The following is an 11280-nucleotide window of genomic DNA, read 5'->3' on the forward strand; positions in this document are numbered from 1 at the left end:
GAGGGCTGTGGAAGCACCTAGCAAGGCAAGTCAGAGAGGGCTTCTTAGAGGAGGTACTGTCTGGGATGGAGGGAACTTCAGAGAACCCTGTGGAAAAGGACTGAGGGGCCGTTACTCTCTGTGATGGGTGCAGGCCCATGATGCCCTGGTGCTCAGGAAGGATTGGTAGCTCACTCTCCCGGACCCAGAGCGGGGGCCGGCCAGCAGCAGCTTGCCCTCCAACAAGAGTCCCTGACAGCTGGAGGCCATGAGGTACCCACCCTTGGCTCCTCCACCTCCATGAGGCCTAGGAGGACCACATAGCTGAGCTCTCAGCTTCCTCTCCGTCCTGCCAGGCCAGCTGAGGGATGTCCCTGGAGGGCAGGGGTTGGCTCTTCCTTTCTCTGGATCCCCTCAGAAAGGCACCAAGCCGCTGCTCCCCCGGTTCTGTCAGTTGAGATACTGCTCATTGTTGTCTTCTGACGTCGAGGAGCCTGTGGCTGCCCACAGTGAGAGCATTCTAGGGCTGTGGGAAGATTCTAGGCCCTTCAGCACTCACCGCCTCACCTTAATGCCCGTTGGACTCTTCACCCCGGAGAGCCCTGTTCTTGGCTGTTGTCACCGGCACCAAGGCGAGGATGCGTTTCCACAGTCATTCCCCAGAAAAAGTAGGATGGGCTGGAGATCATACGAAGTCCACAAATGGCCACGACCACAGGCCTCAGAAAGACCCCTGATGGCCCAGGCGGGACCTCCTCCAGAATGACTTTCTGTGCCCCACTCCCCTGCCTGGCAGGCTGACTTCTTCTCCAGTCTCGCAGAATCCCGTGCGCTTCTCAGCACTGTGACACAGGGGTAATAACATCCCTGCCTCGTAGGGAGAAGCTTCTAGGTGCCGGGCACTTTTGGACGCTCAGGAGATAAGGTATTAATCACACTCTAAGTACTATAACATGGATAAGTACAAGGAGTACCCCCCAAAATGCTTTTTCGACGGACAGGGTGTCGGAAATAGATAGTTACTCCCAATGGCTATTCTCCTGATTTCCTCAGTAAACAAGCCCCTAATTTTTAACTGGGGACTTGGCTACCTGGAACGAAGGCTATCCAGACTCCTTTGCAGCCAGACTGTGAGACGGAGTAGAAGTGTCTTGTGTCGGTTTCTTTTCTTTTCTTTTTTTTTTAAGATTTTATTGGGGCGCCTGGGTGGCTCAGTGGGTTAAGCCGCTGCCTTCGGCTCAGGTCACGATCCCAGGTCCTGGGTTCGAGCCCCGCATCGGGCTTTCTGCTCAGCAGGGAGCCTGCTTCCTCCTCTCTCTGCCTGCCTCTCTGCCTACTTGTTATTTCTCTCTGTCAAATAAATAAATAAAAATCTTAAAAAAAAAAAAAGATTTTATTTATTTATTTGACAGACAGAGATCACAAGTAGGCAGAGAGGCAGGCAGACAGAGAGGAGGAAGCAGGCTCCCTGCTGAGCAGAGAGCCCGATGCAGGGCTCGATCCCAGGACCCTGAGATCATGACCCGAGCCGAAGGCAGCGGCTTAACCCACTGAGCCACCCAGGCGCCCCTCGTGTCAGTTTCTAACAGTATTTCTTAAACTGGCTTGTGCCATTTGCCCCTTTTTTCTTGATCCTTCCTCCATCACGCTGCATGGAATGCAGCTGTGATGGCTGGAATTCTGATTACCATTTTGGACCATGAGGATAAGCTGGTGGATCACTGAGCTGCAAGGAGCCCAGGTCTCTGAGGACTGACAGCATAAAACCTCCATACTGGCTCTGGACTGCCTGTGTTGGGAATTTTATGAGAGAAATAGACCTTATGCTTTTGTTAAGTGTAGTCTTTAATATTCAAAGCCAAGTCTGATCCTAGCTAAGACAAAGAAGACAGACAGATGAAGATAGAACACTCTTATAGCCAGAAATGATATCTCGTGGCTGGGTGGCTTTGAGAAGTCACTTGGTCATGCCACAAAAAACCTTGGGAAGGCTTCCCTTGAATGCTGTGTAGAGCCTGGCTCTGAGTGCAAGGGAGAACTTCATAGGTCCCTCCAGGGATGGATGGATTTGAATGGATGGACCAAGCTAAGCTGAGCTGAAGGCGGACAGGGCTTCTATCTGGCCAAGCCTAGGGTAGGTGCGTCTGGAAGCTGGGAAGCTCCAAGAGGGAATAAAGGAGAGGACTTTCCATCTGCTCAGCTGGAGCTCACATGGGCTAAGGTGATAAGAGGCTGCTTGGAGAGACATCAGTCATGGGCTCAAGGCAGATTCGGTGCCCACCCAGGACACTCTGTCGGGTCCAGGGGAAGGGAGGGCCAATTATAAACTGTCCTTACCCCAGGAAGAGACTCTGGGGGACACACCTTGATCCATCCAGCGTAGTATTGTGACACAGCTCAGTATTTGACCCAAATACGCAACAAGGTTCTGTCACCTGCCAGCTTCATGTCTTCGGCCAAGTATCTGAAGCCTCCTGAACCCCCCTCTCCCCGTCCCCAGAGAACTTTCAGAGCTGTTGTGGGGAGAGAGATAATATTGGTGAAAGTGTCGCATGAACCGAGATACCCTGTCCCGTTGTCTTGCTGGCCACCAACCACCTATCACCCAGCTGGTGCGTGTCATCTAGCTCCCCATAGCAACCTCTCTAGGGAGCTGTAACTATGCCCATTTCTCAGGTAAAGAAATTGAGGCCAGAATGTTGAAAATTTCTTGCCCTAGGTCATGCTGGGAAAGGGACTCAAACTCAAATCTGGGATTTCTTTGATTATCCTGTGCCTAATAGCACTCTGTTACTATCCCTTGTCCCCTCAGGGTCAAGTCCCAGGTCCCTGGCGTGGGTCACTGGGTCTACTGGGCTACATTTCACCCTCCCCACACCCACCCCTCAGGCTGGTCTCCTCCTCTGGCCAGCTCCCATCAGGTGAAACATAGCCCCTCTTTTTCTCCCTCCGTCCACATACCACCCACCCGTTGTGGACACCCTCCAGACCTGGGGGCTGGCACACCACTCACATTGGCCTGATGTCTCTTTTTCCCGGGACTCTTCTCTGACCCACGGCGATAGCATATTCTCTCTCAAAGGGGTTTCTGAGCCCCTGCCCCAAGGACAGGATGCTGTGACAGCACGATAGACCAGCTCCCCGGGAGACTTTGCTAAGTGAACATCTGGATGAATCAGTAACATCCTTTGTCTGTTGTGCAGATGGATTTGAGTTGAGTTTCTTCTGCTTGGGATTACTCCCCATCCTTCAAGCCCCATCTCCAGAGCTGTCATCTTTAGAAAGCTTTCTTCTGTTCCCTCCAGCCCTCGACGACCACCGCCCCCCTTTCCCATTTCTTCGTGCTCTAATGTCTTCCCGTGGTTTTTTTCTCCCAAAGCTTCTAACTCGTCTAGGGCAGGGACCCTGGAGCTGTGGCAGGACAGGAGCCCACATACAGACTGTGAGTCCTCTCCTGGGGCGCTCCTGCCTGCCACTCACCCATTGCGTGAGTCCAAGAGGAGCGTGCCCGATGGGGGCAGGGCCCATTTACGGGTGGGGTGCTGGCGAGCTGGCTCAGGCCCCCTCTGGGCCTCCTTCGCCTCCTCTGTGGAGTGGAGATAATACTTGCTGACCTTGTGGACAGGACACCGTGATGAGTCAATGTCTGCTGACAACGACAGCTGGGAGGACTTTGGAAAGGGCAGTCAGCCTTGGTTGGTTGGTCACCATCCTAGCTTTCTTCCTGTCCCCATCTCTCTGTTCCCCCATCCTCCACCTTGGGTCCTCCTAGGAGCTGCAGCCTTGGGGGTGATGGCAGCATCAAGTCTGGGCCTCATGCCAGCCACAGAGAGTGGGGGCTGCCCAGCTGACACAAGGCCCTGCTCTCAGTCCTAGGCTCCAGCTCCTATAAGGTGGGGAGACCTTGGGGGAGGACTGCCCTGCTGAAGTATGAAGGGCCTGGGACTGGTCACCCAGATGGGACCGCAGGGGCGGATGAGCAGGAAGCCTGGTCTGTGGGATCCTAGAGACCACACAGTCCTCATGACACAGAGGAAGACCCTGAGACCAGAGAGGCTAGGGAACAGATCCAAGGACACACAGCCATGATATGTTTCTCTGTTCAGGCTGGCATGCATTTCCTGAGCACCCACTCTAAGCCAGGCCCTGTATGGCCGCAGGATGGCCAGAGATAGTCTGTCCTCAAGGAGTTCATGGACTGGTGGCTGCAGCCACTTGGCATCTCTCTGTCTCAGAGGGCCCTGATGCCCCCCAGTGTCCCTCTGCTGGCTAGCCATCTGTGGGATCACTGTGTTCACCAACACCTATTACTTCAGTGAACTATAGTGAGCAACCCTCTCCATTCTAGGAGCCGGAGGCCTTCTAGAATGAGGCTTAGGGCCTCATTCCCCGGACCCTGGGCTTCCTCATCAATGCCATCTCCTGCTCCTCTTCAGGCTGACCCCTCAGAGAGAGACCCCAGGCCCCTAGCGGGGAAGCTGAGTAGACTGGCAAGTGTTCTCTGTGTCTAAGGCCTGGTTGTATACCGCCTTCTTCCCCGTGGCTTCCCCCACCCACCTATCCCCATCACCCATTCACATCTGGGATACCACTGGAGGAGGCCTCATGCCCACACAGGGCCCCAGCATAGCCCTCAGAGGCCCCAGAGTTTCCTGTGAACTGAGCCAGAGTGGGCTCCTGCCAGGGGTGGCCTCCAAGCCTGAGGAAGCCAACAGGCCTGTCTGGGAGCAGACACAGTATCCTCCCCACTGGTTCATCCCTGTGATGGTAGAGCAGGGTGGTGTCCCAAGACACAGCCTCGATCCTGGCCTAGTCCCTGCCCCATCAATCCATTAACTCCGCACATACGCAGCTTCCTGGCCTGCCCGGGCCAGGCACGGTTCACTGGGATACAGCAGCGGACTTCACCAGGTACACATTCTAGAGGGGAAAGACAGAGTCAAGAGTAAATGTAACAAATGAGTACATTATATAGTACTCAGAAGGTGACAAGTGCCATGAAAAATAGGGCCAAGGATGTCTGGGGGATGGGGAGCAACTTTAAATTCAGTGGTTGGGGCAGATCCCCTTGAGAAAGTGGGATTTGAGCAACCCTGTGAAGGAGAGAATCTGTGAGCATTCTAGGCCCCAAAGCTTGAGCCCTGAGGTAAGGTGGGCTAGTGTTTGGTATGCTTGTGGGCTAGTACCGCCGGGGCAAAAAGTGAAGGCCGTGGAGGGACATGAGGCCTGGGAGGCTGTGTGGATGGAGCCAGACTTCGGGGCCTCGAAGCCCCGGCTCCTTCATCTCCTGGCCCTCCCTGCCAACCACCCCAGTTCCTGGGCTCACCAGGAGCGAGCTGCCATGCCCACAGCTGTACAGCATTAATTTATTTAATCGTCTTAAAGGCCCTCTCATTAAATGAGCATGCCTATTTTAATCTCAGTGAGGGAACTGAGGCACAGAGAGGGAAGCAGCCTACAGGGCGAGGCATGGGGCCAGGATCTGGAGCCAAGCCCCGCTCTCAGCCACCGACGGCCCCCTCCCTGCTCGGGTACAGAGCGTCAGGTGTCCCTCCGGCCCCGCTCCGAGTGCCAGGTGCACCCCCGGCCCGTCGTCGTGGGGGGTGGAGATGGAGGGGCCGCGTCACTGCCCACACCTAGAGCTGCCTTTCCCCCCATTAGCGCAGAGCCAGCAGGGCCTTACAAAACCGCAGTCCCAGATAAGAGCACAATCGGAACCTGTTTTGCTCGCAGGCCGACGGTGGGGCTGGGCAGGCGGGCGGTGGGAGGCAGGGGGAGGCCGCTGGCAGCACCCGGGCCCTGCTATCAGCAGCCCTGCCCACCCCCTTCCCCATTAGCCCCTTTGAAATTTACCCACCTTATCGGGCACAGGCTTGCCGAGTGCCGGCATGAGGGCCTTTGTGTCCAGCTGCGGAAGGCTGCCTTCCGCCTGGTCTGGCCTCGGCCTCGAGACCACATTGGGGGACCAGGATAGGAAGGAGGACCTGGCCATCAGACCCCAAGGGGGCCTCCTGGAGTGCACGCACACACAGACCGCCTGGAGTGTGGGCGCCTCCCCGCACCACTGCCCCTGCCCTTCCCACGCGCCCCTGCCCTGAACCCCCAGGACCCTGCGCCCTCATCCCTTCCTCCAGACTCCTCAGCCAGTGGTTCCTCCTCCTTCTCCTCCTCCTGGCCCTCCTCAGCACCCCATGCCTAACCCCTCAGGCACACCCTCAGCAAATGTTTATTGAACACCTACTAGGCCAGGCGCCGGGGCGCAGCTGGTCAGAGAGACCAATCTTGCTCTCCAGTGGAGCTGACGTTCGCTGGCTGGGAGAGATGATAAATAAACACAAATAAATAGCACATGGAGTGTGTCAGAAGGTGATAACTGCTGCAATGGGAGAAAAATAAAGCAGAAACATGGGCATGTGTTGGGGCAATGTGTGGGTGGGAGGGGTTGGGGGTCAGGGAAAAGCCTGTCTGCAGCAGGGATGCTTGACTCAGGATCGGAAGGGTTCTCCCCTGCTTCCCCCTCTGTGGGGTTAGAACCACAAACACAGAAGGGCAGCGTCTGGAAGATAGAGATCAACCAGTCCTACAGACTCCTTTTTTTTAAACTGAGTCTCAGAGAGGGCAGTGAAGGGCTCAAGGTCACGCAGCACAACAGCAGCAAAGCCCAGCAGGAGTTGGAGCCCAGTCAGGACGCTTCCCCCCATTCTAGCCGCCCCTCGCCTGCGGCACCACTAGGACCCTGGGCAGGACAGTGTGGCCATTGCTGGGTGCCTCTGGGGAGTTCTGGGAGGGCAGATGCTCATGGCCATGGACTCTGCCTTTTGTAGCCCAGGGCCTGTCGGGTCTTCTTGAAGGATGAGAGTCTTGCCCCTTGCCTAGTGTCATGGTCCTCCCGCCCTCTCACCCACCCCATGTACTCCCCAACTTTCTCTGGATGTCTAAGGGTTCCAGATGTCTGACCTCAAGGGCATGTTCTTCTAGGAGAAGCTCCTTCCTCCTCCCCACCATCTCACTCCCAACACACACCTGTTCTCCTACGAAGGGGAAGGGACTTCATCTGCCGGCAGGTAGCATGTGGGGGACTGGGGCCACGAGGCTGATGTGCAGACATGTGCCCGATGTGCTCAGAGGAGACAGGAAACAGAATGGATGCTGAAGTTGGCTCGAGCCAACTGGGCAGGCAGCTGGGCGGGCCATCTCCCGGGGTTCCTGGGGTTGTGGGGCATCAGAGGTCCTCAGGGCGCGGTTTCAATGGGACTGAAGAAGCCCAAGGCAGCTGGGCTGCTGGGGAAGAGTGCTGAGTCTGGAGATGGCGTTCAAGTTCCAGCTCTGCTGCAGTCTCACTATGTGACTTTGGGCCAGTCGCTTCCCCTCTCAACTTTCTTCTCTTTTCAGTAAAAGGGGAAAGGTCCTTGGTCTTCAGAGGGATGTTATAGGGAGCAAAGGACAAGACAGGAAGTGGGAGTGCCTGGCATGCAGGTGGCCTGTCTGCAGTGGGCTCTCTTCCCTGCGGGGATGTCTGCATCACTCAGCCAGACCATGGCCTAGGTGTGGGGAGTACTCAGCATGTGCCAAGTACAGCAGAGGCTTTTTATTTTTTTTAAAGGACCCACATTAATTGGATTTACCATAATCCCAGGTGTAGGTCACACACTTGTCATGTATGCACAGCACTCTCTTAATTTTTCATCATAAAATGAACACTGTGAACCCACCACCAACCCAGGACCAAGGTTATTATGAGCAATGTTACATGTATTAACTCCCTTATTTCTATGTCAGTCCTATAGTTTAGTTCTGAATTGACCCCATTTTATAGATGAGGAAACTGAGGCACCATGGAACGCTTAGGGCACCTGCCCCATTGGGCAATGCTGGAGATGCACTGGGTGTATTCTTCCAGTTGACTTCCTTTTCTGGGCTCCAGGAAGGTGGGGCTCTGGACAGTGAGGTCATCACAGCACCCCTACCCTGGTCCTGTCAGGCTGGGTAGCTCACCGAGCAGCTTACAGCCACCAGCCAGCTCCCAGCAGGGCCCTGTCTGCCACCTGGGGGAGCTGTGAGGAGCAGCCTCTCTGGTCTGCGGTCTCCCTGCCTACTTGGGGCTCCCCTGGCCCCTTCTTGGCCTCCTAGAGGTCCCCCCAGCCCAGCTCAATGACATGAGAGCCTGGTGCTTCTAACTACTCTCCTATCCTCTTTCTTGGTGGTGCCCAAGAATGAATGAAAGAAATTAAGTGAATCAATGAATGAGGCTGCTAGAAGAGGGAGAGGGGTATTACACAGAAAAATGGAGGGGAGAGGGGTGGGAAGTGGGCAAGGTAGGACTCAGCATTGAAAGATGTCCCTTTGCCAGCTGCCTTACTCAGACCTTCCCATCCTACTACTGCCTCTGTCTTAACCTGAGTCCTGCTCCCTCCCCCTGGGTGACTTCCCAGGAAACTCTGAAAGCTAACACAGCTGAAGTTCCTCCAGGGACGTGGGGTGTGGGCGGGACACCCTTGCTGGGCAGCAGCAGCCGGGAAGTGCTTGGTGCCCTCCCCGGCTGCCAGGAATGGCCAGCCCCCGATAGAGGCTTGGGGAGGGTTTGGCACCGTCAGGGGTAGACTGAGATTGGGAAATTCTGGGGCCTGAACTTTTTCAGCAGTGTCTAGATGCAATGCTGGGTAAAGGAGCTTTCTTCCTCACATGTGTGGGTCCTGACCTAGATGGGGAACTGGTCATGTCTTGAGAGTCTACTAAAAGCTGTGGACTCCCCACCTCTGCACACACACACACACACACACACACACACACACAATTTTAGGGGCTCACAGGCCCTCTGAATCCTCTCCACGAACCCTGGATTAAGAGTCCCCGTCCTGGATGGAGTGTACTATGCCAGCCGGCCTACCCCATTCACCTCCCACTCACGGCAAAACGTGTGGCGTATGGTAAGTGCTTGACATGTGTTTATTTCCACAAGTCAATGGACATCAACTTGTTGGTTGAAGGAAAGGGGAGCTGCGGGGACCCACACACTGGGTCAGAGTCAGAGCTGGGGAAAGGAAAGGGAAGTGGGGGTGGCCGAGGCTGTCACTCTGCAGTTTACAATCCCCCCATGGCTCTCCATGGCCCTCAGAGAAAGTGGAAGGCCTGGAAGGTTCTGCTGGGTCGGCCCCAGTCGTCCAGTTCACTTCTGCTTGCAGCCCTATGTCAGCTTCAGCCCCAGGAGCTGCCAGGAGCGCTCTCTAAACATTTGCTTCTTTTAGCACTTACCGAGCATCTGTGGCAGGCCCCCCTGTTTTAGACACTGGGGGTACAACAGGGAACCAAACAGGCCTTGCCCTTGTGGGGCCGATAGTGGCTCTTGCTTCCCAACTTGCTACACACCTTGTCTTCAGAATCCACGAGCACCATCTCCTCTAAGAAGCATTCCCCGATCCTGCTGTTCTCGAGACCCTGAGATGAGAGCACGTATCCCGCCTTACCAAGTTAGTCCCTCTCCTGGCCTGTCTCCTGTGCTGGGCAAGGAGTCCATAGAGACAGGACTTTGTCTAATTTGTCTGGTATAGCATGGAGTAGAGGGATGGATGGATGGACAGACGGGCGGACGGATGGACGGGTAGGTGGATGAGTGGGTGGGTGGATGGATGGACAGATGGATGGTTTTGTTGGGGCTGGGGCTATCAACCAGGAAGTGGGAGAGGAACAGGGGCTGGGCTGAGGTAGGCCTGGGAATGTCCCTGGGGAGGACAGAGGGTGTGGGGAGGGTGCAGGGCTGGGTTCCCTCCTCTTGGTTCCCATGTGAGACCTAATTGCCCTGGACAACAATGGCCATAGCCGTGTGGGAAGGAAGGTCAGGGGAGGAGTGACAGAGGATAGCATTTGTTTCCTCCTCTGGGGTTTCCAGCCGCTCTCACCCCTCCCTGGGGCTCCAGGCAGAAGCACCCTTCCCCTGAAGGAACTTAAGCCTTGCCAAGCAGGGAGACCTGGAGGACGGGTGGGGCAGCGCAAGACCACCTGCATGGGGCCTCCGGGGGGCGGGGGGCATTGAGCTCTTACCTCCCTGGGTGGGGACCTCCGTGTCACCAGCTTCAGGAGGGGCTGAAACTCAGGGCTCTGAGTCAGAACCCAAGATAGCCACAGAGAGAATATGGGGACTGCTTGGGGTCACCCCATGGGCCGGGGCTTGACTCATGGCCTCTGCTGTCTCCATGCTTGGCCCGGGCCTATCCAAGTGATGCCAAGCCAAGGAGGGGCTTCTTTGAGGATCACCCCTCCTCCTAAGGGAGGGACAAGCCAGGCCTGCCTCTGGGGGTCCCAATCCAGTTGGAGATGAGCACAGGTCAGGCCTGTCCCTGGGACTCCAGGGGTGCAGCAGAAACAGGACAGGGGCTGGGGGGAAGGGATCTATCCCTCTCCTTCCCACCATCCCAACACTGTGACTGCCTCCGGCCTCTCTTCACCAGGAAGTCTGCCCCTCTCCCTTGGCTACTATCCTGGAGGAGGTGGAGGGAGAGAGGAAGAGAGAGAAGAGAGGCTGGGGAGGGGTCCTGGCCTCAGGTATTCAAGGACTGTAAAGGGTAGGGGGTGTGGTGTGAACGCACCAGGACTCTGCTCTGCTGGACTCTGGCTTTCAAAGGCGGAAGAAGCCTCCGGCTGAACTAGTCTAATGATTCATTTTACAGGGAGAAAAAGCCCAGAGAGGAAAGGGACTCACTGAAGGCCACACAGCACTGTAAATGCTTGGCTTATGGAGTTTTTGCTCTGGTACCAGGCATTTCCCCCTGTGCATTATATGTATTACTCCTGAATCCTTCCAGCAACCTTATAAGGTTGCACTATTATAATCCCCATTTTACAGACAGAGAAACTGAGGTACAGAGAGGTCAAGAAGGTTGCCTGGAGTCAACAGGTTGAGTAGAAGTGCTGATCCCTGAGCCTAGGTGGCCAGCCTCCAAGGCCTCATTCAGAATCCCATGCTTTGTTGCCTCTTGCTATAGATGTGAAGTAGGAGTCTCTGTCTGTCCTTGGCTACTACCTGCTGTGTGGCTTCAATTCAGTCTCTCACAGTCTCTGTGCATTTATACTAATAAATGTACCAATAACATGACTCTTGGCATTTATTGGACGCTTTCTATGACCAAGACCCGTGAACAAATGCCTTTTCTATGCAATGTCGTTCATTTTCACAATAATCTTATGGGGTGGGTATCACAACCTCCATTTGCAGACGAGGAAACTGAGGCCCAGAGAAGTTAATTAACTTGCCAGGACACAAGCTAGTAAGAAACAGCTGAATGCAAAGCCAGCCCAGCCCAAGCT

Source organism: Lutra lutra, chromosome 6 (assembly GCF_902655055.1).
Source record: "Lutra lutra chromosome 6, mLutLut1.2, whole genome shotgun sequence".
Classification (NCBI taxonomy): Eukaryota; Metazoa; Chordata; class Mammalia; order Carnivora; family Mustelidae; genus Lutra; species Lutra lutra.